This window comes from Bombus affinis, chromosome 10 (genome assembly GCF_024516045.1).
Source record: "Bombus affinis isolate iyBomAffi1 chromosome 10, iyBomAffi1.2, whole genome shotgun sequence".
NCBI classification, from domain to species: Eukaryota; Metazoa; Arthropoda; class Insecta; order Hymenoptera; family Apidae; genus Bombus; species Bombus affinis.
This window is the reverse complement of record NC_066353.1, coordinates 11,448,631-11,474,752: the sequence shown is the minus strand read 5'-3', so window position 1 is coordinate 11,474,752 and position 26,122 is coordinate 11,448,631. Positions and strand designations below refer to the sequence as shown.

General features: G+C 41.4%; 1 protein-coding gene and 1 long non-coding RNA gene across 4 annotated transcripts in view; one reads left to right on the top strand and one right to left on the bottom strand.

Moving 5' to 3' along the window:
- LOC126921311 (chondroadherin-like protein) overlaps positions 1-26,122 on the top strand; it is a 168,336-nt gene that overhangs the window by 99,895 nt on the left and 42,319 nt on the right. The gene's annotated exons all lie outside the window — the stretch shown is intronic.
- On the bottom strand, positions 5,101-15,444 carry LOC126921329 (uncharacterized). The gene is made up of 2 exons (XR_007712292.1): positions 5,487-15,444; positions 5,101-5,190 (listed from the first exon to the last, which is right to left on the bottom strand). It is a non-coding gene; the product is annotated as an uncharacterized LOC126921329 (long non-coding RNA).

The window sequence follows — 26,122 nt, the reverse complement described above, 5'->3', positions numbered from 1 at the left end:
TGGTATTTTTCAAAGCACAGTACCACGCAAAGTGGCACTTCGCGTGTCGACCACCGGTAACCTCCTTACTCCTTACGGATTCCATTTTTCGACCATGCGACATATCTTCCAAGCGAAGTTGCTTCTGATGGTGTAGCTGGTATAAAACGCAGAACAACTCGAGAAATAGCCGATATACGCAGCAAAGAGAATAACAAACAAACTTTTTTTATAAAATACAGAATAGGTTCTCTGGAGGTATAAAGGTAACGTATCGCCAAATGTCATTTATATTACTTTTTACTAAAATTCTGAGCTTTTATAGTAAATGGTAATCCGACGAGTATACGCGTCAACCGCGTCGAACGCAGTTAACTGATCGAAATTCCTGTAGTCTTCGAGTAGCATCGAAATTAGTATACCGATAAAAATATGTAAAATGGACACGCGAGCGAAATACAATATAAATAGATAAACAGCAAAAGTCGAATTTTCGTCGATATAGTAATAGGATTAATCGTTGACGAAATTAAAAATTTGGAAAAAAATAATGAGATCAGTGTAATTATTCGATATTAGACGATATTAGATATGGACGATATAACAACGCGGTCGTAACGTAGATCAGCATCAGAGTACACGTCAAATTGAATTGGATAAACGCTTATGTACTCATTTAGAGCAAATAGAAACGATGTTTGTCTTACATTATCTTAGCCACATTTGCATTCTTATTAAATGCACCACTCGGACGACAAACACGTACACAGCGAATGAATACAAATGATCGCATTAATTTTTTCCTACGTCGCTAGTTATCTATATAGGCAGAGTCGCCGACCGACTGTCCGACATTCGTTTTAAACGCGATATCCACCCATTTAGACGTGTCTTTTATCTCGTTCGACCGTGTCTCTTCCAACTTATGCTAACATCTAGTAACCCAATCGCATTTAATAGTTACGAACGATCTATAAAACAGGCCGTTTACATTCTCGTTTATTCTCGTTACTAGTTACGTGCTGAGAATCTTGATTCTCGGTTTTCATGAAAAATATTAGAAGAGAGAGAGAGAGAGAGAACAAGAACAGGGGAAAAAATTATGAAATTTTTATTCAAAATATGTATGTTGTTCCTGTTTGATATTAATATTTATGAAACGGTTTAAAGTAAACGCTGTTCTCTCTGCAGTTGCTGTCCAATATTTCAATATTTTCCACTTTTCTATAATAAAATTGATGGCTGAATTCTAATAGCAAAGTTAATTATTAAGGTAATATACATAAACGCGTTAATAATTAATTTCCTTTCCATTACACGTCATATTCTCTCCGATTTTCTTCACATACTTGATACGTCTGTATCGTATATTTTATGTTCCTATTATTTTGCTAAAAGTTCTAAATTTTTATCTTCAAATCGACAACCAACAACGTTAAACTGCTAATTCTAACCGAGTGAAAAATCTAAAAGGGAAATGAATCTATTAGCTTTTTCGTATCGCGTTCACACACGCGCGCGCTACGATAATGTGAATTCGACGAGTTCGAGTTCGAGTTCGCATAATTGACGACCCGAAATGTTCACGCACGTACACACAGCTGTCGAAACATCGACCACACCGTATGGCAATGTCCTCTGTTCGATACTCGAGGAACGAAACTAGTTTTACAACTTCTGCAACTCTATTTATATTTACCATGTGTAACGCGTAAATCTGTACGAAATTTGGAAACTTAAATTAAACAAAAGAAAAGAACTGTAAAATCATTTTTCGCAAAGTGGTGGAAAATCGAACAGTTAGATGGAATTTGCACTAGCGTCGTTAAACGGAATTCGGTTACGACTATTCGAATTACGTAGACCACTTTCATAATTACCGGCACATCTCTTTCTATGATCTATACATTCCAGGTGCTGTAGAATTTCGATTATGCGATCTCGTGACGTGGAACTCAGAACTTACCACGAACAATGAGAAACTCGGGTAACACGAAAATGTCCACGTTGATAAGTCGTGCGCTAGAACGATAAAAAACATTTTTGATAACGCGATATTGCACGAGTTTCATTGTCTAGTTAATTAATCGTCAGTTCGATCGATCGTCTTAATAATACCCGACTATTTACGTGAAAGTTTCGAAAAAGAACAAAGTTAGGATAAAGTTCGATACACGTCGGATAACAGGGAACTTGGGAATTTTGCTTCTTTCGTTTTTTAATCACGCCTAATCAATCTTCCATATCCTCATCGTGCTTCTTCCACTCGCGATAAATTACACAGCGTAAATGCGTCGCGTTTCCAGTCGATCGACTCCCGGCCGCGACTCAACGAATGCAAAAAAATCGGCTGTTTATCGAATCCGACGTTTAATCCGGCGAATAGGTCGCTTTCTTGGTTTTCCGCTCTCGCGTTCCCTTGTTTTCATCGGGGCCGAATGAACCAGCCTGTAAGAACATCCGACGGAAATGAAAATACCGGTGGTATTGACCGGGGGGTTACTGGCGCTCCCCGGGGGCTGCGATACAATCAGCCACAAACGGAGTAATTTCTGTTTGCCCTTAGAATTCGTTTCCGATGGGTAAACTAGCTTCCATGCGAATCCCACCGAGTAACGAACGTTTTCAGCGTTTTCATTCGGAATCACCGCGGCGTCTATGTATCACCGTGTGTATAGCCGCGTGCAAAAGTTTTCACGTCGATAGGAACTTTGGAATCGTCGACGATCTGCGTGAGATTTCGCCGATCAGCGAACGTGCCAGGCATTTCGAACGAGAAACGACAGATTAATTATTCTAAACGTTCGCATCTGGCATCGAGCATGCATCCTACGAACGTTTCCAGCTACGTGGCAGCATTTGAAATATTCAAGCTGATGGTAAATAGATATCGCATTAGTTGCTATTAATTTGTATCGTCAGTTTGTATTAATCGGTGAGGTAGTTTATCAAGCCAAGCTACTTCATAACACGTGGCACGCGATTCATGCGCCCAGTATACGTAACACAGGCGATTTACACGGTTTATATTTAGCGAAGTTGCTCCCATGTTGATTAGTTTTACGCTCGTAGTAATTCAGGATGATAAACCGGCGTAATGTGACTGGAATTTTTCACAGATTGCCAATTATAACGTAATATAAGTTTGCGTTTAGGACAACGATAGCCGTTTCGAATAGTTTCTACAATGAGATAGGCAACCGCGCGTTGCTACAGCACAGACTTGGTCAGATACCGACAAAATCGAATAGAATTACGTATTTGCGCGAATTTCGTCCATTGCATTTGGCGTGTTCGATGCAACCACAAGCAACGAAGATCTGTACGCGTTACCACGCACACCTTTTACGATTATGCAAAATTATCGAACAACTAGAAAACGTACGTTAAACTTATCGAATAATTTAGTTTGGTCGTCGACCGTCGCGTCTCTAATCTACAAAATACTTAAAATGCTATTTCGCTATTTCTCTCTTTCCCGATGTTAATCGACTCTTGATACGAGACACGATATTTCGCTCGTTCTACCGAGATCTGACCTACTACTTTCATCGAATACTACACGTCCATGGCTCTGCTATCCCCACGGATACTCGACAATGGAAACAGACACAAAGTCGTAAATACCTTGGTCATCGATCACGATTACATCTCGAAGTCAATTCGATCGCCCAACTTCGTTGCTATTTGCTTTTAACGATAGTACTTTTGCAAATAAAAAGGAAACAGCATGAAGGATTAATAATTCAACCGGCGTCTATCCATTTATTCCTAAATTCAACGGATTAATTGCATTTTCCTATCGGGTTGTCGGAAAGATTTACCAAGCAGAATTCAGACATTTCGCTACACGTAGCTCTCGCGTAAGGTTCCTTTCTGGGAAATTTTTCAACGTTGTCGATGATCGTTCCCTTCGATTTGCGGACTCTTAGATTATTCAACTCGTTCGATATTACCGTTAGCTTCTGCACGATTAAACGACCATAAATCGGAACGAACGTGTTGAATTAGATGGAAAGATGGAAATTGTTAAACCGTGGCTGTTTCGTGGAAAACGAAATCTCAGGCAATCTTGAGAGAGAGAAATTAATAGAGACACGAAACCGGGCGAGTTAGCCAAGAGGTCGAAATTATTGAAAATGCAATTAGGATATCTCGTTTAAAACGTGTTTGACGTGGGATTAATTTCGGAGCGAGTAGCCGGTGTCAGTGTTTAAGCGGCAGTATTTAAACTACGACACTGTGTGAACGGTAATTAATCGTAGATACGGAATTTTGAATAATCTGACCGTAAATTTCACGGATACAGGTGTCGTTGTTACGTTCACAAACTTTGACCGTTGCAATCTCGTAATTGAGGTCAATGGTATCACGGAATTATTTTCCAATAAAATTTATTCGCCCGAAATTTAATCAAATATATTATTGTTTTCGATGTGCGCGCTAGAAAATAAATAAATTTTTAGAAATTTCCAATTTGCGCTCCGGCTATTATTTGCGAAAATATTTTCCGCCCCTGAGTGGGTCAATGCTTAAACTTAATTGATTTATCGCGAATGTGATTCCCACAACGAGTTAAGTTCGCACGGGCGAGGATACGAGTTACGCGATTAAACATAAATCGTACTTTTCTGTATTTTTATCGGAAATTTGATAAAATTACAGAAAAAGCGTTCTTCTTCCTTCTTTTTCTAGTTTCAAGTTACGAAATCTCCGTGATGTTGGAATTCGCGTTAGAATCGTGATCGTATCGTAACAGCTGCGCAACGTCTAAATCCCTAACGTCGATCCAGAGTGTGGAACGCTGATTCGCAATCTTGAGAACTGTTTGATCTCTCGAAATCTCTGTAATTAATTATAAGGGACTAAATTCTAACGCCTGGCTGGAAATCGAGATAGCCTCAACTTAGCTTGAATTACAATCACGAATATCGGAGTACCTGAAGCTACAGGCCACGCTGCTGTGTACTCGAATAGGAAACTCGTTAACAGACTTCAATTTTGACACGTACTGTCTACCTTGATTCGTAGTCTGACATTTCCATTCCGAACTTGCCGATCCCTCTCCCCTAATATTCAAGATGAATCGAAAGAAATGAGCAAAATATTGAAACATCGTCGTTCAAGAGCAACGCGTTTATTAAATTTTCACCGATCGTAAGTAACGCGTATTTTATCCACACGCTACATCATTTTTTTCTTATTATTTAACTTGCACTTTACGATTTGTCCAGCTGGACATTTGGTAAATTTGTCTAATTTAATCGCTAAGTAACACGTGGGTGGCTATCCCCAGCGGGATACCATCTTCGAGTTTGACTATTTTATTTCTTTAGTGAGGTCAGTGGGGTGTTTTCTCCTTAGTCTTCTTTCTATAAGAGTTTTGCTCGCTTCAGCAACCAGTTGGTTTGGATGTGTTGCCGTTCTTTTCTTGTATTTCTGCGTATCTGCCGATTTCTTCTTTGACCGTTGATATTTTTAAGTCCTTTTTATTATTTAATTTGCACTTTACAATCTGTCCAGCTGGACATTTGGTAAATTTGTCTAATTTAATCGCTAAGTAACACGTGGGTGGCTACCCCCAGCGGGATACCATCTTCGAGTTTGACTATTTTATTTCTTTAGTGAGGTCAGTGAGGTGTTTTCTCCTTGGTCTTCTTTCTATGAGAGTTTTGCCCGTTTCAGCAGCCAGCATACGCCCCATCGTGAATATTAAAAGTACTAAACTGCGTCTCCGCCATTGGTGTAACCCGGACAGAGAAACAATGCAGCCAGATAATGCGTAGAAGTTACGCGAACACGTAAATAAAACAATTGACACGTTCCTTTGTCGAAGTACGGAAAATCCATTCCATTTGCAAATTGGTAAATATTTCACAGTAGCTCGCGTTACAATACTATCGGGAAAAGTGAAATTTGCCATTGCGATACAGGTACCCGAGCTTCTTCGAACTTTACAAAATTAATCAAAATCAAAATATGGAAAAACAAAAACAAAAAAATGACGTAAATTGACCGATCAATGGTTACAAACGAAACGCCAAGTTAACCCTTTGCACTCCGAATTTCATTTCAATTTCGTTACCAGCAGCTGCCAACGTTTTTATGTGTTTTATTTGAAATTTACTTTAACTAAGAAATAAGACAATTGAAATAAATAAAGGAAGAAAGAAATTCATTTAAATACCAGTTTTATTCACGCTATTCTTGTATTTTGTAATTTTTAAGTGCATGATATATCTTCAAACAATTTCCAGGGTGCAATCCTGGTTTTCTTTCGCACGTTTCACAAAAAAAAAAAAATGGGACTGAAAGAATGTCGAGTGGGACTCGACAAAGGAGTTCCTCAGATATAAGAATAAGAATTCAAAGGGTTAACGCGATGTTGGTTCCCGATAGCTTGAGGATAAACTCTTATGAATTTAATAAATCGCGTTCGATCTTTCGATTAACGTCAATGAACTCTGGCCGAAGATGTGGGCTTCGCGCTCGCAAGAAATTACTTTTAGCCTCGGAAATTCGATCGCCAATGAACCGTAACTGTTACGTGGGAGCAGAGAAAGTTACAAAACCGAAACCATTGAATTTAATTACACATCCCCTTCGACTATCCGTTTCAAAAGCGTCACTGCCTACGCTCGCTGACACTCAAGAATCTACAGGGGCAATTTGCTACACGCATTAAATAAGCTGTGTAGGAGGCAGATGAAATTTTCCAGAGCCTCGTAAAACGAACTTTAACTATAAACCAAAACTCCTTTCGTTATTTATTGTTCAAACCTACAATGCTGGTACCGACATCGTTTCGTTTCTATTTATTTCCAATGAAACTTCCAAGACTTTGAGTACGAAAATTCGTAAATTTCGGAAAACGCGACTGCGCTTAACGACACGTGTTACATCGATAACGTCATATCGTATCTAGCTTTGTCGTATTTTCACATTCGAAGGGAACCGTTTATGAAAATCTACCAATAGTTAAACGATTGAAGCGATGAAAAGATAGTAACGTGTCTCTCGTCGAGAAGCCTTGGTAAATAGAAAAAGAAATATAAAAGAGTACATCGAAATAGGAGGACTGCGGAAGCACGAGACTCTCAGAGTGCAGAGATTCGAGTCACACGACCAGCGTTATTCCATCCGATAATTCGGCGACGTCTTCTCCAACGACGTTAACTCGCACAAGTTGAATAATTGGAATGCGAGAGACGCGATGCAGCCGCTTACGAAATATTACGTGTTCGTGTCTGTTTGAAACTGCATTGTACCGACATAGCCAGCTTGCCGGTTTTCCTCGCGCGATCGCCGTCGTAACACCGCGCTTTGGTTAATTCGCGGACCAATGAATGTCGTCGCGATTATACGAACGTGACCTGAAATACCACGGCCACCGGAAAACAATTTCTTAATTGCGAACTATTAAAACTAGTTTAGTTGGTTATGTGACGGCTGGCCGGCCGGAACTCGGGAATTTGCGATTAAACGTTGAAAGGACTGAATGAAGTGGAATTAGCGGCCGTCGACCACCGTTTTGCACGCGATTCTTCAAACCGTTCTGTCGGTTAGACGCGAGTCAAGACGCGAACAGACGAAAGAGACTCGTTGTTTCCGCGAGCAAAACGATCTCTGGATGTCCCCCGGAAGTACGTCGCAAGTAAATTCAGCATTGAAAAGGCCGCCGTAATTCGCGGAGAAACGTCGAACGACGTTGCAGAATACAATCTCTGGTGAATATAATCCGCTTTGTCGCAGCCTTTGAACGATCCTGTGCAGCAAACAAGTACCAAAGGAAAGGGAATAAGAGCGCGATAAAATGAATGTAACAAGTTCTTCGATAATGGCTTTGATAACGCTTACTTTGCGTCGATTCGTGGATGCGTGGCTGGTACAATAGCGCGGGACGAGCGTTGTGCGATTTACGGAATCGAGAGAACATGATAATTATATTAGTTGCGTTATTTTTGTTACTTCTGTTAATGTTATCTGCCACAGCATGAAGCAGGATCTGGTGGGGGATTAAGAGATACAGCGCGAAAGAAAGAAAGCAAACAGAAAAGAAAAAAAGGACAAGGGAAAGAGAAAGATGAACAGAGGAATGGAGAGAGGAAGGAACGAGAGAAGGGAAGGAAAACCATTAGACCTGCCTGCTCGTCCCAGCGTTTAAATAAGAATGAGCCAATGCCTGCCTGAGATAGCACTTTTACAACTTTCTCTCTGTTCTTTCTATTTCTCAACTTGAAAATATACGAGAACTTTATATCTTTCAGTGTCGTAATACCTATAGCGTGTCATAATGTTTTATAACAGTTTTCACGGCCTCTTGATTTTGTCGAAAACCTTCGCTTCTGCCCGTTTAATAACATACGAACGTTGTCACGGCGAACGTAATGGAAATAAAATTCCATTAACATATCGCGTTATGCACTAAAAGGCACCGTTACGCTCGATGCTTCGTTTCGAACGGCACATTGTTTTGTAATGACCGACATATCGCTAAAAATCAAACAAAAGCCGTTCCATCGATTTACCGTAAAAATATACGACACTGTACATATTCGATGTTCACACGTGTACGTATCCGAAATCTGAAAGCCATTTGTAAAGTAAAAAATGGTTTGCAAATATAAAAATTCCTTGCAATATTCGCAAAATTTTATAACGATTGCCATTAGGAAACGAGAGTTAAAAATGTTCCAAGAGACTTTCACTCTGTTAACCACGAAGAACGTTGGGATTTATCCTTATCCTGTTCTCAAATGTGCCCACTTTCCTTGCTTCGATGGAAATGACGACTGTTCCACTCGTCTGACTAGTTAGAATTGCTATTCTACTTGTTCGACGAACCACAACCGACGCGTCTCTTGTCTTGTCTGACCAAGCGAGAACCTATTCTACTTGCTCCACTGGTTACGTCTTATTCTACATGTCTGCGTACAGGCGGATCTGTTCTATTATCTTCCAGCTATTGGTCGTACGACAGTGAAGAATAGGAATAACATCTCGTGATTTCGATGAGAAATTTCGACGAGGAAAAACTTCTTCAGGTATAAACGTTGATTTTCATTTCATACGTTTGTACCATTCTTTTTTTTCCCCTTTTTAATCTTCTATATTCTTCGATATATCTTGTATATTTATTCGTTCTTAGGTTTTCAACGATATAAGATATAAGTCATGAGAAACAGTGCCTTGATATTTCGCTTAATTCGTAGCTTCTGCACAATAATTCTTCCGCCAATTATAAACCACAATACCATGTTTCGTTGTAAATAAAAATGAATTTTTCATCAGACTCGGACTTATCTATTACGTATTTTATACGTTCTAGATTGCTACGTGTCTGGATGGCTACTATCACGATACTAAGGTATCGTTGAGTGGCTCTGACCAAACTAGGTCGCAAGCTAACTGTAGAATTCTGGTCACAACAATCCCGTACTCGGATGTTACATGGAAACGTGCACTTCGCGTGGAAACACTATACATCCGTTAGAATCCGAAATAACTTAATCCCGCGAGTGTTGGGAAAGATAAATTACGTATAGAGAGAAGTTGAGGAGAGATTACACATACGAATATTACAAAAACAACAGCTCCGTGAATCTTTCTTCGCCTTTTTTTATTATTGACATATGTATAATTGTATGTGCTAGATTAGGTTAGCTGCGTGGTAGTGATACTCGTATGTGAATATCAGTATGTGGATGTATGTGTGTGCGCGGCTTCTCGAAAACGAAGGAATGTAAAACTGTTCAGTCAACAGCCTGGTAAGAAAGTGCCGAGACGCGTGCAAGTGTGTATCGATGAATATCTTTGAAATCGTTCATCAAGTAAATATATAACTATTATAATATAGATTCCAAGTGTAAATTTAGTGTTCCTATACCATTATTTCGGCTATTAAGATCCAAAATTCTCAACATTGACAAACTTGCTTCAGTTGCGCGAAACATTTTCCAAACACGTGCGCGTATACGGTTCGCTTATTTTCAATTGCGAAACTTCTCGAAGGAACAAACACGCGATAGCCCGGCTACGAACGCTGTTATACAGCCTTTATTTCTACTCGGCCGCGCCACGTATTTGCTGCGTAGTTTATCGCAAACGGATTTCACATGGCGGATAAACAAAAAGCCGGAATATACGAGCGCCGACGGTGCAAACACACGACAAACTTCGACCAGTCCTGCTATAGAGCAGCGCGCTTGTAATTTCACGCAATTCGACGAGTTTTATGTCGCGGCCACGTCGAAAGAGCACGAAATTGTCGACGTGCTTCACCTCGCGCCACAGAGGCCTGTAATTGTCGTTCGAACGCCCTTCCACGTCTCTGTAATTTGACGTTGTTAAACCATCCGACGCGACCTCGTCGTCGAGTCTCGAACAGAGGGATTAAAGCGACGAAAGTCCGCAAAGAGGGTTGAAATCGTCGCCAACAACGCAAACGAAAAACCTTTTGTCTGGCGCGAACGTTTACTTGTACCAGCTGCTCGGACTATCGTTATTTCTTACGAATAAAAATTTACGAAGACGCTTAACGTACAAACCGCCGAACAGATTAAACAGCCAATTTATAATTTTACGTTGTACAAGGGTGCAATTTTAAAAATTCGAATAACTTTCCTTCTTTGATATTCGTCGGTGATCCTAACGTTGACCATTTGCTGTAAAACCCTTTTACGAGCATGCAAGGTATGGCACGAATCAGTCGTCGTGCGATTTCAGATAATTTTTATAGTTTAATAAAAAATTTTTTGCGACCTCTACTAAACCTACGTTCGCGATAAATGTCTGGCAAATCCCGATATTACGTATGTCGTCAAATTTATTCGAAGCTTTATCAGCGGCCGAAATAATGGTACCTCGTTATAACGCTAATGGTATTTCAGAAAGTTTCGTACAGCGCATATAATATTATCATAAAAATTTTCTACGATAGATGTACGTAGGTGATTTCGCGAATCGCTACGGTTCTCTGAACGATAAACGTATCGTTGGTGCGTTAACCAGTCAGTTGTTTTTGACGAGTATACTCGTCACGAAGAAATGACAATATTTCTCTCGTTACGATTAGCCCTGTCCGTAATGAAATTAAAAAGTAAAACAGTCATTTCGTTAAAAATTAATTCTATATTACTACAGCCATACTCTGTGCTTGACGAGTATGCTCGTCGTCGTTTACTTTTTGCGGCACATTTTACGTACACGCTGTTCAATGTTTTCAAAGAGGTCGCGACAGCTAACCGGTTAACGCTTTAAATTCGACGTAATTTTAAAGAAATTTTAAAGAAATATAAAGAAGAAAAACAGCAGCAATGCTTTTCATTATCGCAACTTGCAAACAAAACAACTTTACCGTCAATTTTTACTCAAAACGTCTAAACAAGCAATTCTTACCGTTTTCCTACGTTTCTCTACATTCCATTTCAATTTTTCATTTATTCGCCTTATTACTAGCTAAACGAGAGAAAAGAAGACATCGCGTGAAAACACTCGCAATTTTCTTTTTCTTTGTCTTACGTATAAAAGCACAGTGCCTTAAGTCGTTGGAAATTTGAAGAGTAGCAAAGAAGCGGAGTAAGAAACGTATCGCGTAAATGATATCGTTAAATAATAAGCGTTAATAGTCGATGAAAGATCGTTTACCCGCAGGAACAAAAGTTGACGTAACTCGATTCGCATGAAAATTTTAGCCCGCGTCGTTTTGTGTAGCCGGTCGATCGATTTCAATCAATCGATCCCAGGATTCGCGTAACGGTTCGATTTCGTGAGCGGTCGAGTGGATAGACCTCGGTTATAGCTTATCGAAAGTTCGATTTCCTGGCTGCGCGATGCTAATACTCGTCGAACAGCCGTAGCAAGATGGCGAGCTCGAAAAGGTGTTCCGGATTCATCGAGTTATCCCGCTTGGGTAATTTTCTCATTACGCCACGGAAAATTACGCGAAATTCTCAGCCGCCCCGGCGAGTAAGAGAAATTTTATGGGCTTCCAGCACCGGCATCCACCACCAATTTCAATTCTCCTTCACCCACGTGGATAATATCTGTCACGCGAATTGCCGCGTATACTTTGCGCCGTCCGAAAAGTTTCCCGGCTCTGCGAATGTACATCGTGAACTACACGCTCCACTTCGCCAGCTATTACGTAACCTTTGAACAGTGTTCTGGGAACTGCCGCAAACTTGTCTCGCACTCTTTTAAAGAGAAGCTACGCTTCGAGGGAGGCAGCCGACGTACCTTGTTATCTTCGTACAATTTTCATGGTGAATCGATCCGCGTGCGAATGTACGATGGCTACCAAAATTATTTGCGCACCACCGCGTTTATCGCTCTGGTGCACGTCAAATTTCGAAATAAATTCCGGAATAATTCTACCGAATCGCCGTTAGAATCTTCTGGCCGCATTCTCTAGCGTCGATCGAGAGTTCGTTAATCCCTTTGGAATCGGAAGCACGACGTGGATTCCTCCCGTATGGAAATAAAATGAAAAAGAATTGGAACGAAGGAGACGGAATAAGGTGGAAAGACTCGTCGAACGAATAAAAAAGAAGGCAGACAGCCGGAACGTAGAACATTAGCCCGATGTCGTTTGCGGAATCCATAACGATCGCGCCTCTGTCGCTTAACGATGGGATCGGGTGCACGTTGGCGCCTCGTTTGACACCGTACGCTGCTTTCAAACGTCAGTCCTTTCAGAGGATCTTCTCACTCCGGGGCTATACAACGCCGATCTTTTGGTCTGCTCAGGGATACCAGACAGCTTGATGGTAATTCGCAAACCTCTAAGGAGGGAAGGCTGCAAGGGTCGCGCTGGAACAGGTATCCTACGTGCGTTGATCCTTTGAGGTCAACAACCCTAAATGGCGCAGACAAACGGAGAATTAATCTTGTCTATGCGATTATGGAATCTCGACCGACTGTAAGTCGCAGATTCTCAATACCGCGGCGGTAGTTTTTGAAACGAAACGCGTCTTTTGTCCAGCTGGATAAAAATAATCGAATAAAAAGCTTTTTAGCTTGGTCACAACGATTCGTCGGGGATGCAGAATGGAATTTGGGAAAAAGTACCGGATTGACAAAACGATGTGCGAATTCCAGGGAACAAGGTTGATGGATGGTATTGTAGAACGTAGTTATTCTTCGCCGCGCTTCCATTCTCGTTCCTTTGTCATTGTTATCCATTATTAATCTTTTTTCATACGGTTTTATGGGAATTCGCACAATGGAGAGAAAATACGCGAAAGAATTCGCTGCGAACTTTAGCTCCATCGTTAAATATCGCGGCTGGTAATCTGAAAATTCCCTTCGTTCTTCGCCGTGTCGTTTGCATAAACCAAATGCCCGTTTTAATTGCAACAGTCGCGTTTCACTGGATAAGGAAAGGACGCGTAAGAGCTAATTTCTTAACACGTTCGAAGATTCAAACGTCAACTAAAGAATACAAAATGTGGGTTAAATATTCCGATTTGTAGCAATGGTATGTAGATCGTAGGAAAATGTACTAATTAATATCTCTTCGACGAACCACGGTTCTCTTGCAAACTCTCTCTTTCTCTCTCTATAAAGAGAGGGTACTTGGGCCACGTTTATAGAAATTTGTTTCGACAATCGAAACGCGTTGAAAGGGAGAAAAGCGCGAACGAAAAGCGCCACGATTGAATTGGTATTCGTACAAAGGGTGGAAATTGTACTTGAAACTTGAAATGCTGTTGAACGAGGCTCGATATTTCACCGATATTACACTTGGTGACAGGAAATCGATTAACTCGTCGCTCCTATCTAACGAACGATTATGTTTCATTCTTTACGTTTGCTGCTTTCAAAAGTTCGCCAATACGCGTTTGAGCTTTTCCCAGTTTTTAACCGGCAAAGATTCGAAGCAACGTGGCGATATATTCTTTGCAGACTGCAGACTATCTTCCGAGAAACGAAAAACCTGTTTAAAGGTATCGCGAGAAGGTATCGGTGAAGCATTTTTCACGGTTGAGGATTTTCTAACTGCTGCACGGTTGTTCGCGAAAGTTGGATCGAACGAAAGATCGGAACGACGATGGTAAAGGCGCGATACTGACGGAAAGATAGCAGCAGGAAAGATACGATCGCGATGATCTCGTCGCAAAGGAGTCGAAACGACCCAAGAACATGGCCATATTCTCGAAAACAAGGCTGTACAATTTCATTTTGCCAGCACGCGGCGAGAACAGGTTTTAAAATAGAATCCTTCGTCGTGGAGAACACGTTTTTCCGTGTTTTGTTCCCCTCGAGGTTTATGAAAATGGCACCGAGAGCGAAATCTTGAAAATCTGGCAGGAAATAAAGAATCCTCGAAACTAATTCCAAGGGTTTCAGTAAAATTTCTATCTATCGACAACAAACTGTGCGATTTCCTCTCTGAAAATGTTCTTGCTAGAAGCAAATCGTGTCGTTTGAATGTTTGAGCGTGCGATTATTTTATTCGGAATAAATTTCCATCGTTGATATCGAAACAAGATTCGTGATTTGTTGCTTTTTCGTAATTAGTAATTCAGATGTCAAGCAAGAACGCGTATTCCAGCAAATTTATTTCGCCAATGAGAGAAAATGGTGGATTTTGCATAGCGAGAGATGGCAAACGATATCAAACCTCGCAGCGATATTTCACGAAAGTGGTTGATCGTACGCGACCCAGACTCGTCAGCGTGAAGCTATTTTGACCGCGATATCCATCCTCGCCTTTGATAGCGTGCAACTGATAGCCCTTTTCTCTCTTCCCGTGCAGCGAGCAGATTAAATTAAGCGGACAATTCCATTGGTTTTTCTTCTTGAACGCCGAATCACGGCGAAGATCGAAAAGCGAATCGACCTCGGAACTGACGTCTCGTAAATCGTCTACGCCGCTTTAACGTTCCATACTGCGAATGTTCGTCGAAATTCGACCCTCGATTGTCGCTCGATTTTGCCATTACGATCTATTTCGTTTCAACGGACGCTCCAACTTCTCGCACCTCCCGCACCGTAAAAGGAACACGTATTTGAAAATATATACTCAGCAAGGCAGATTCTGTCGCTCGTTCGGCTTCGCTTCTTTTATAGTCGCGCGAGAAAAAGAAGAACGCGTGAATTATAAGGCGACACGCGCGATACAGAGCCGCGACTCGAATCGTCGATTATTTCGTATTAATTTTGGACCAAAGATCGCGATCTCTAGGTAGCAGTTTCGAGCGTACGCACTCGCACACGCGCATACGTTCACACGTTTATACGTAACTGTACACGATCAAACCGGAATTAACGCTCTTGTAATTCCTCCTCGAGTTTTAATCGTATTATTGGTACGTTGCGTTTTGTTCCTCTGAGCTACGGTTTTCGGACGGGAGGATCTCCCATGCAATGCAACATTTACGCTTGCTTTCACAGTTCTCACGCGCTCGATAGACTACAGACTACTAAAGCCCATTGTCCGCGAAGCGACTTAATTCGCGGAAGCGTAAGCGTCGTCTATTAGACGTGATGATACGTCTACGCCGGTTTTCAGTGCACGAAGCGTTCAGTAAGGTACATTTTGTCTCATTATCAAAATGCCGAGCGATGAGGAAAACGCTTTGTCTGTATCTGCCACGTACGTCTTCGTTGCTGGTTAACGTCAAAAACGTCACGGCGAAAACGCGTAAACGGTTCGCCGCTGTTTCGTAGACAGCCGCGCGTTACTTCGCGATGAAAGAGTACTCTTACCGTTAGCACCATAGAGTAAGCGAGATAGACGGAGCATCCGGACTTCTCTTTCTACTCGCGTTGATAATAATTTAATTAAACATTTTAAATAACTTCGTTTAATTAGAGCAGAGCTATGCACGCAGCAACGTGGTCCACGTATGGAACACGTTGTTACGTTAATGAAATGATTTTTTTTCAAGTAGCAGCGCTATCGTTATTTCTGAAACCATTCCAAATGCGCGCACTGGCGCAAATAAGACAATGATAACAAATCTTACTGTTGAGGTTTTATATATCTCGGAATAGAGAGAGCGAACGAGTGGATGAATATATTATAGACATTCTTTATTCAGAAATATTAGAAATTAAGATCTCCAATGGTTTCTAGTTTACACGATAATGTATTGATAGATGGATTTATCACAGTGGATTAAACAAAAAACGATGATTATTTAACGTGAACTTAATGCGGTAGTGTGACATGACAACTCTCGATTAACAACTTTTGACTTTCTGGTGGCTAACTGAACATCAACGGCTGTGGTGCCGAAATATATTGATGGCCGTCAAATCTATTGAAGTTTCCCGACCCTTTCGGTTTATCGGCATTTGCACTTTATCGTCGACATTATCTGTATGTCGACGATCTTTAATAGAAACCAAAGAAGCCACTGCAAAGAGAATCGTTGTGCCAAAAACTAAACGCTAAAGAAGATGTAGAGTTTTCCTAGAAGTGCAACCCACTTCAACACGTACAATTAGTACACGCGTACCTGATCGATCTACAAACTAACTGTTCTCGAAAATTAGGTCTTAAACAAGAAAGATGTTATTCTTCTTTATTCAACCTGTATTCGCTGTACGATTGTGCATGCGTTTTCTAAACAAGGACACAAGGGGCCTCCATGCGACGATCTTTTTCCACTGCTACGTCGTTCTTTCTGTAGACCGATTTTTTCTTCGCAATTCCTAACTGGGAAGAAGGCAACCCGAATGAAGACAAAAGTCTTATATGCACCAGCAGTTGCATTATCACCACGACCTATCCAACGAACGCGCAGTGGTTTCATCGTACAAGTGACGTGTACATACCGCAAGACGAAAAGCTCAGCCTACGTCGATACAGCGCGTAAATCAGTTCCAACATCTCGCGGATATTCCGACGTGTTCGAATCAAACAACTGGCAAACACGTGATCGCATCATCGTGGAAGCTCAAAATGTAGAAAGTTAGACCTTTCTTCCAAACTCTTGCCATAGTGCGCTGCACACGCGAGACGAGGCAACCCGGCGCGCATAATTTCCACGCGAACGCCATGTATCGTTCTATCTCGCAGCAACAGCAGCTTCTAGCTGTAGTTTATTGTAAACCGAGTAGATTCGTGTCTAAGTTGAATCGGGGGTCTGGTGCAGCGGAGAGAGTCGCGTCGGACAATACAAGGCTCGTTCATTTTCGCTCGCGAGCCTCGCTATAATTTACTTCCACGAGCGCCGGCAAATGCATATTGCTGAATGAATTAGGTAAGATAATGACTGGAATAAATCCAGCGAACGCTTATACCGTATCTCTCTGCCTCCCATCCCCTGCCACGGCGGAACCTGCGTCGCGTTTTATGCAACCGACCCGCCCCGTATAAATAATTACCGGCGAACGTTGCGACCGTGGCCAAAGTTGTGCAGCCCGTGAAAATTCAACGACACGTTGGAACCGCGCGAGGAAAATCCGTGACGAAGTTTTTGAGGAAGCCATCGCTGAGGAGTCGGCCATCTATTTGTTATTTACGATTTTCCATAAATTGCACCGGCCGAAGAAACGACGAGGGCAGAGTAAAACTATCGACGTTTGCGACAATAAGCGACCAACTTCGATATCTCAATTGTATTTATCATTTGACGATGATCGTTTATTATCACAAACTTGTACAGATAATTTCTGGCACGTTCAACTTCATCTTTGTCGATTCGCTCGAATTAATGGAAAATGGAGCTGCCTCGTTGCTGCACCAGTCCTCTCTGTTGCCAGCAGCCAGAATAAAATAACAGAGATACTACACAGAAATGAAGAGAAGACTAGCAGAAGGAATATGGATCCGATCGATCCTAATGAGTTAGGCCCGCTTCGACCTCGTATACGCTTTTCGTTGTAGCTTATCATTGTCCGAGATCATCGTCTAAATCTACCAAGGCTGCAGTTACAATGAATTCTTGTCCTGGCGGATAAAACATTCGAAGAACTGGAAGAATAATCGAAGATATGAGTCTGCGTTACGAGTATTTCATTGTTCCAGCGTATTCGTCAGGACTATAGTTCATCGGAACATGTAATTATAATGCAATTACGTTGCTTCACGAGTAAAAGACCCGTTTCGTTCCTGTACTTGTCCCGTTACGTAATTTTCTTTGCAGTTGTGCTTCGTGAGCAAAGTACCCAGTTTGTTCTTGCACCGTCCCGTTACACGATTCTCTTTGCAGTTCTACTTACATAGAACGTAATACACGGCGTTAAAACACGCGTCGATATAGCGTCGTGGAAAGACGTTAAAACGCGACAGATTTTCAGCTGTTTTCACACCTGACGGAATTAAAGCATGGAAGGGAAAAAAAGAGCAGTCGATCAAAGGGGATCCATTGAACTCGCGTTAACCAACGCTATCCATTCTGTTTTTCTCTCGTTTCACAGCGGATAGTTTAGTGTTACGTATCTTGGTTTCATCCGGTACACCTTTGCTGCTGCGAAATTGAGTTGTCTATAAATAAACGAATAAATCGAAAACAGACGTTTCACGAGTATCGTTAGACCTTCGATCGCGAATTATTCGCTCTCGTGTCGTAAAATGTTAGATGAGACAGTAACGACTATATTTAATAAGAATACAACGAAGATAACAGTTTAATTGCGCTGACTCTGGTCCTACGCCATTAAACGCATTGCCATATTCTCGTCTCGAACTTTGAACTCTTCTATTATTCTGTCTCGATTGCTTCCTCTCAAGTGCTCGCGCATGTATCTTCCACGACCATTTGTCTTTACGCGTGTTTGCATCCATTTGCACAGCCATTTCGTTCGCCGGCTAATGTCGAGCACTCCAAACACTCCTCTTTTAACATCGTGTTTTAACATCGTGGACAAAGTAAGCGATCCTTCAGTCACGCACATATCGCTGTTAATTCATTGGACAAACATCTTGCCATTTCTAAGCAGGTGTATAATAAATTTTAGAAACGAATTTCTTTTCGAGAAACACGAAATTCAGCGAGTCTTGTTAACGCTATCTGAACGATGTACCAGGCAAAAAGAAGAAAAAGAAGATGAATTTGTTGGCATTCGAATATTACAATAATCTCTGGTTATCGTGAATACTCGCGAGAAATTTACTTTGGATGTTTTATATATTTTTTACACGTTACGCGTACCCTCTACAACTTTCCATTTTTCTATCATCTGCTTGTAAATAAATAAACATTCGCAGTGTGTGCCTCTAACGAGCAACGAATTAGTAAAAGTAAAATTACCATTTGTTCGTTTAGTATCTCGTGATTTTAGCGTCTCGATTTAACGTTTCGATAATCGAGATGATCCGCAATGGTACAATGCGGATGACTGGTTACACATAGGACGGTTCCTCAAAATCTGGTTACACGGAGAATGATCGTATCTGTGGTGGTGCTAATTAAACCTCCGTGACACCTCGAAAGCTGTGCGATACACGTGATTTGTAATGGTGTTCGTCGTTTACGAGAGCGTATCGAGGAACACCTGCGCTTCTGTTAATGAACTCGCTATGTTCCCATATCGCGATTGATCATCGATCAGTCGTTGAACATGGTCCACTATCGGCAAATATCGCAACCCGAAAAGACGACGGTCCAGTTTACCACGTTATATTGTTCGTAGTCGTGGAACCAGTTTAAATAAAAAAATCTACGCGTAAGACATTTTTCGAATATATTTTTAAATCTGAAAATCTTTTATATATACGGGGTGTCTCGTTTTAATCGATATATCTTCGAAACTATATATTGTATTATTGGAAAAATCGTTTCGAACGAAACTGGATGGACGCGCCTTTTTTATTTTACGATTATCTTTGCTTTCCTTAACGCAACTGTACATTTTTTATACGCCATTCGATGTGTTTTTCGATTCTCTGCAAGAACGTACCAAAATGCTTGGGTGAAAAAATGATTAGTTCGAAGGATATTTTAATTTTAATCTTGTAAAACATCTGGCAGATGTTTTACCACCAAAGAGATCTGGGAAACGAATTTCTCTTTTTTTAGGACTTGAAAATGCTTGCTCTCGCGACAGAGAAAAATTGTAATTTTCGAGCCTCATAGAGGCAGGAATTATTATACATTTGTTCCGTAATTATAGAATTAATGGTAAAGCGTGGGTTGGATTTCGTATTAATTAAACTGTTACGCGTTGGTGCTACGTTTTATCTGTGCGAGGAACTTGATTCGATAAATTTTTTTTTACGCGATGGGCCTAGATCGTAGAAGTAAATAATTTTATCAACCGTGATTTTTAATTAAGCCAACGTTAAAAACAGAGTAAAAGGTTTGTTCACGAAAGCTGTTTTCGGTGCAAATAATACACGCTGCGCGTGTAATTCGAAACGTAATTATTTCACGAGAAAGGGAGAGAGAGAGAGAGAGAGAGAGTGAGAGAGATAAAAATGAACAGGTGTGTTATAATTCACCGTAATCGACAACGCGTGCATACATCAAATGCACGACGTCGATCGACGATTCAATCACATTGCAAACGAGAACCGTGTGAAAAATGCAGATCGCTCGCACGGTTAACAAATCAAAAGATTATTTATCCTCAAAAGAGAATCTAAATTATCTGTATTCGTCATGCGCTCGACGTCGATCGATGATTCGATTTAATCGTAAAACGAGACGAGAACCATTATCGTGTGTCTTGGTAATATACGTGGCCGAAGCGATTCTGATAAAAACAGATCTGTCATCCCGTTGACAAATTGAAAACTAAGTTGGTCGAAAAAGTAACGCCCGTGCTCGGTATACTTGATATCGCGCATCATCAATTCCATTTAACTCGCAAGAGCAAATAAACTTCATCGTTGGATAAATTCATCCAACAACCCCTCGAATATTAATATTAATTGAAAACAATTTCCGCTATATCTTACAATCAGTGTTATATAGTCATATATTAATATATTTATATATTTGTCTATTTATGTATATTCATATTTATCTATTTATGTATTTATATATCGCGTTCTTGTTACGCTGTTACATTTATACATGTTCGTTTAGTCGCAGTAACATCGATCATCAATCATAATTACAAGCCAGAAACAATTTCGTTGTTAAACAAACATGTCCATTAGCGTGCACTGAATCAACTTCGATTAAAAACAACTCTGCCTGTATTTACTATCATCATAGAGGAGAATTTACCTACCGCACGTATTACCAACAACTAACAATCCAATCATCTCACCGAAACAACATCATCATCGTGCAAAGATACGTACAATATTATCCATACCCATCGCGTTCTAAATATCTTCGATCTCGTCGATCCACGTTGCTTAAAAACCGATCTTTTTTTACTTTCGTAAGCGTAACGCAAGGACAAGTTTGCCGCTTGTTCGTCATCGCGTTCGTTCTTTTCAACTTTCCCATCGCATCCGCGCATAAATGCTAATTACCTTTCTCCTTCCTTCAGAGAGATTCTCTGAAATGCATAAAGTTTTCGTTCGCAAACAGGTCCAAAGATAGCAACTTTTCAACGTCCACCTTTAAATCCATTCGTCTTACCGTCCTCGTCTTACGACCTTCCGATTCTACGATAGTCAGTGAAATCGGTAACTCCGAGACGTTCGATCGCGAGAATAAAAACGCCACAGACAGAGATAGGATGACGTCGGAAAAAAAGGAGCGACGGTCTGGTGGGAAAATTCAAGGCAAAAGATAAACAAAGTGCCGGATGCGACAGATACCCCGGCTCGTAATCCCGAGATGAATTCGAGTGATCGCGATCGGGATTACGCGGCCATGTCGCGTTATACGGTTGCGAAGGTTTTGCCGCGCCGCACGTCGGCCGTACACGCCGATCAATATCACGCCCCGAGGAACGACGCAGAGGGCCAACCAACAGGTGAAGTTAGATCGCGGAAGAGCCGCCGCTACGAGGCCAAGGGGAGAATATAAAATTACCTGGCCCGGATAGAAGGTTGCAGAGCCGAGTCAGCTCGCCACAAGTCGCCCACTTAATGGACTCTGACCTGACTATGCTTTCTTATGGCTTTGCGCGCAAACCGCTGTCGACCCAGCTTCCGGTTCCCGTGACGCGTCAACGACGTCCTCCACAGCCGTTCCGCGACTGATTTTATTTGGAAATAGAATTTTCCTTCCTTCCTCTCGTTTTCACCGTCCTCCTTTTCCTGCCTCGGAGGATCGAGGAATTAGACGAACGAGATTTTCTCGCGCGTGTTGCGCGTAATGATGTAATTGTTGGAATTCTTTTTATCGTTTTCCGTTCTTTGCCGTGGGAAAATTGTTAAACGGAAAACAGAGAGTAGCGGGATTAGCGATAATCGAAGATACTTGCTCTTCTCTTTTCTTCCAAGTATCAAGGTTACCATTAACGGTGCGTTTGGTAGCTCGGCCTTCGGCAAATTGGTAAAGGAAAATCGAACAACGAAAGATTATCGGCATTCGAGATCGTTCGAGCTATTTGACTTTCTTCTTTTTCCCTGGAAGCGTTAAAAAGTTATCGCGCGCGTCGATCGTATTTTATAATTATCGGAAGTCTCTCTAGCGTTTCGTGTTTTTGTATCTGGAAATTGGAAAAACCGATGTGATTTCTCGTTATTGCATTCGTTATTGTTAGAATTACTTTTCAAATTTCCCCTCTTTCCCCTTGAAACTTTAATGTATTAGCGTAGCAAGATTCCCGCGTACGATCGTTCCTCGTAATTATTGGAATTTTCCTTTTTTACAGCATCGAACAATTGCAAACGTTATTCCGTTTTTGCGGACCGAGGTTTCGTTACAAATATTTCCTCTCGTTCCCGTCTATGAAAAACATTTAGTAGCACAGCTGAATTCTATAAATTCTACAGCTGTGGAGAACTGCGCGAAATAAAGAGCTGGACGAGACGCGGTAGTCCTTTTTCTTCGTTAGCATGCAAATCCGAAATTCTGTCGGGAACGTTGTCGGAACAAGTCGCGCCATTGGTCGGAGCAAACGCAGTTTGCTTGATTTTATCTATTTTTCTCGGCTGGCAAAGCTGACGGACGCCTCCCTCGTCCGTGTTCCCTTTTCGCTTCCGAGACTCCACGTCTGTCTGCTTAGTATGGTTGACGCGTCACGTCGCCAAAAGAAGCTCGAAAAGAGCACCATTTGTCGCGAGAACGTCTTGCTCCGATAACCTACCTTCTCGTTGATTACTGTCGTCATTTTCCTACTTTCCAAACTCGGAATACTCGCAGGATATTGTCGCAAAGCGAGTAACATCACGATGCGTACGAAGAGATCGAACGTGAAAGGGACGTTGATTTCGTTGATGGGAAAAATTGGTGAAATCAAAGGATCAAGATTATGGTCACTTGGACATTGAGAATCCGGAGCCGAGTATTTCGATTTTAAAACGATTTTTCCGATCGCATCGTGCTCCTCTACATTTTAATTACGCTTGCGTTTAATTGCTTTTAATTTATTCGTAAACAACGTTTTTCACGCGCGATTACGTTGGCTCGTTAACGTTATATCATTGCGGGCAACATCGTCTCGACGGAAGATAAAATTTCACGTAGGAAAAGCGGAATATCTGCGCGTTTCATTATCAACGTAAACGTACGTTCGTGCGTTTCATGAAATCGTACGAAAGATATCGCGGCTCATCGTCTATTTATTAACTAGGAACGACGAAGCAAGCGATACGTGTAAAATTGACAGATTCGACGTGTATGTCGTTCGTAAACACCTTTGCGTATTATTGGTTTCGATGTCTGACCGTAATCGTCTTATTTCACTCATACACCGACCCATTCGTTTACCGCCGGTAATACCACGCAAACATTTCCAACGACCGCGCTATAATTTTCCATTGAAAGGATAACATCGATGTGAATCTGCGCATCCCCCCAGTGATTATTTATGGCGACGGAAAAGATGAAACGATCGGCTCGCCATAGGATTTCGTTGCAACGGAGAATCGAACGTGGCGACGTTTTTCATCCAATCAAACGGCTAACACTTTTCAACCTGCGATCGATCCTTCGCATCTGTTTACAATTAATCGAATAAAGCTCGCGATAATGCTGTAAATATTATTTCATCGAGAACACGGTGACGCGTTACAGGTGTTGCAATTGAAACCCCTGCCGGGATTCCCACGAATTGTTTCGTCGTGCTTCGATCACGATCCTCGTTGTTGTTTTTTCTCTCCCTTCCTCCTAGTTTTCTCTTACGCGAACCGTTTACCCGGGGGAAATCGCAGGGGAAAAATACACAAACGACAAACCGTATGAATTATTATGGATGCATGGCTATTTTTAGAAATTGAAACTCGATTAATTCTATTCGCCACTGGACTCGTTCGATTTTCTTATTCCTGCGAATTCTCGTTACAGCTCGTTAAATATCGAACGGCCAATTAACCTTATAAATAACCAGCTATCGGTTGGTTAATCGTACTGAAATTATGCGAGCTACAATTGTGTATTAGATCGACCGTAACGTTCTATCCGTGTATTTTCACAGGCAAAGAAATCAATTACTTTGATCGAAATATCTACGTCCACCATGTCGTTTATAACTCCACCGACTATCCTCGTAAATTATTCATTCTGATGCTGTAAAATATCTCATCTCTCTTATTCCAGTATCTCTTCCAACGTTTCGACAACGTAGCAAATTAGGACGAGCGTCGAATTTCTTTCTAATCGGAAGATTTTATGACTGCGGACGAGCTATTATAAGAACGAAAGGTTTGCTAGCGAAGCGACTGACCTGTACCGCGGTCCGATAAATTTCACGATCTATTCTTCGACTTTCTACTAAAAGAACCAAAAAAAAAACGCAAAAATTATTCTGGGTTTCTCGAACGAATATTTCGCCATCGGCTAAAAATCTCCTCGCCTACCCTAAATACCACTATCGATAAAAATTGCAGCAAACGCTGATAAATCTAACCCTGTTGTAACATTAAGCCCGAATTATCCACACGTCGATTAAACGCCAAAAACAGATCGGACAAAAAAGGAAAAGCGCAGAGACGCGGTGATTTAAATAAAAATTGTTGGCGCATGAACGAAAGGTCAACTGGCCAGTGGCAAATGAGTGGGACAGAGAGTGCAGGAATTGCGCCACGAGCACTTTGTTATTTCACCTGGAAACGTAGAAAGCGTATCGCGATAGAAATTTTATGGAAATTCCACCAACGATCATTGCGCGTCTTCCTCGGGCGTTGCGTGTTTCCCAGCAGCAGCGAAGAACAACAGGACCGAAGAGGATGTGAAAAAAGCGGTAAAGGCCAGAGATGGCACAACGAATGGCTCGAGCTCTGTTCGACGATGCGCATCTCGCGCCCACGTATCTACTGGGTGAAACGAAAGTCACGTCGAAGGGCTAAAACTGTATGGCGATGTTTCGTTTGAAGAATTGCGCAGGAAGATGGAACTTCAAACAACGAGAGGCGAACTTTCATTTACGAACAAAATACGAAGTACGGAGATAATTACTTTTTTAATTTACGCTCGCTAATTGCAGCTCTAGAATTATCTTCTCCTCCCTGTCCTTTTTCTTTTCTCTTTTCCTAGTTCTTGAATGCTTTCGAATTTAAGCAATTTAAATTATCCTAGCTTTAGTCGGGTAGTTTCATCGGATTTGTTACAGCCACGTGAATATCCATAGAGCAGATTTTTCATTTATTATTCGATTTTCCGATTTCGTTCGTTCTTTACTCGCACGATCTCTCGATGTCCGTCACACGCTTTTCGGCAGGACTTTGTACAAAGAAGAGAAACGAAGCGACGCGACGAGACGCATCGAAAGTTTCCGGAAGAAAGAATTGAAAATTTGCAGATTTCCGCGAAAATAGAACGGCGTCAGTGCGATCGTCAACTTCCGGGGGAAGAGGGGGTAATCGTACAACTTTGATAAGCCTCTTTCCACTGGCTAAAACGAACGGGCGAAAAATCCGAGAAAGGAAAGAATTCGCATTGGAGGAATGGATATTCTTCCTGGTTTTTTGCTGATTTATCTTTCACGATGCTTGACGCATAAACTCTGTGAAAAAAGTCCTATAACGGAGGAGCGATAAAGTTAGAGAAAAATCCTACGTATTATTACGATGTAAAATAATGATATTCGAATGTCAAAGAAAATCGTTCGATAGACCTCCGGGAGAATATAATTATCGTTTCGTTCCTTAAATAATCGCATTGTGGAAACACGGAACGGT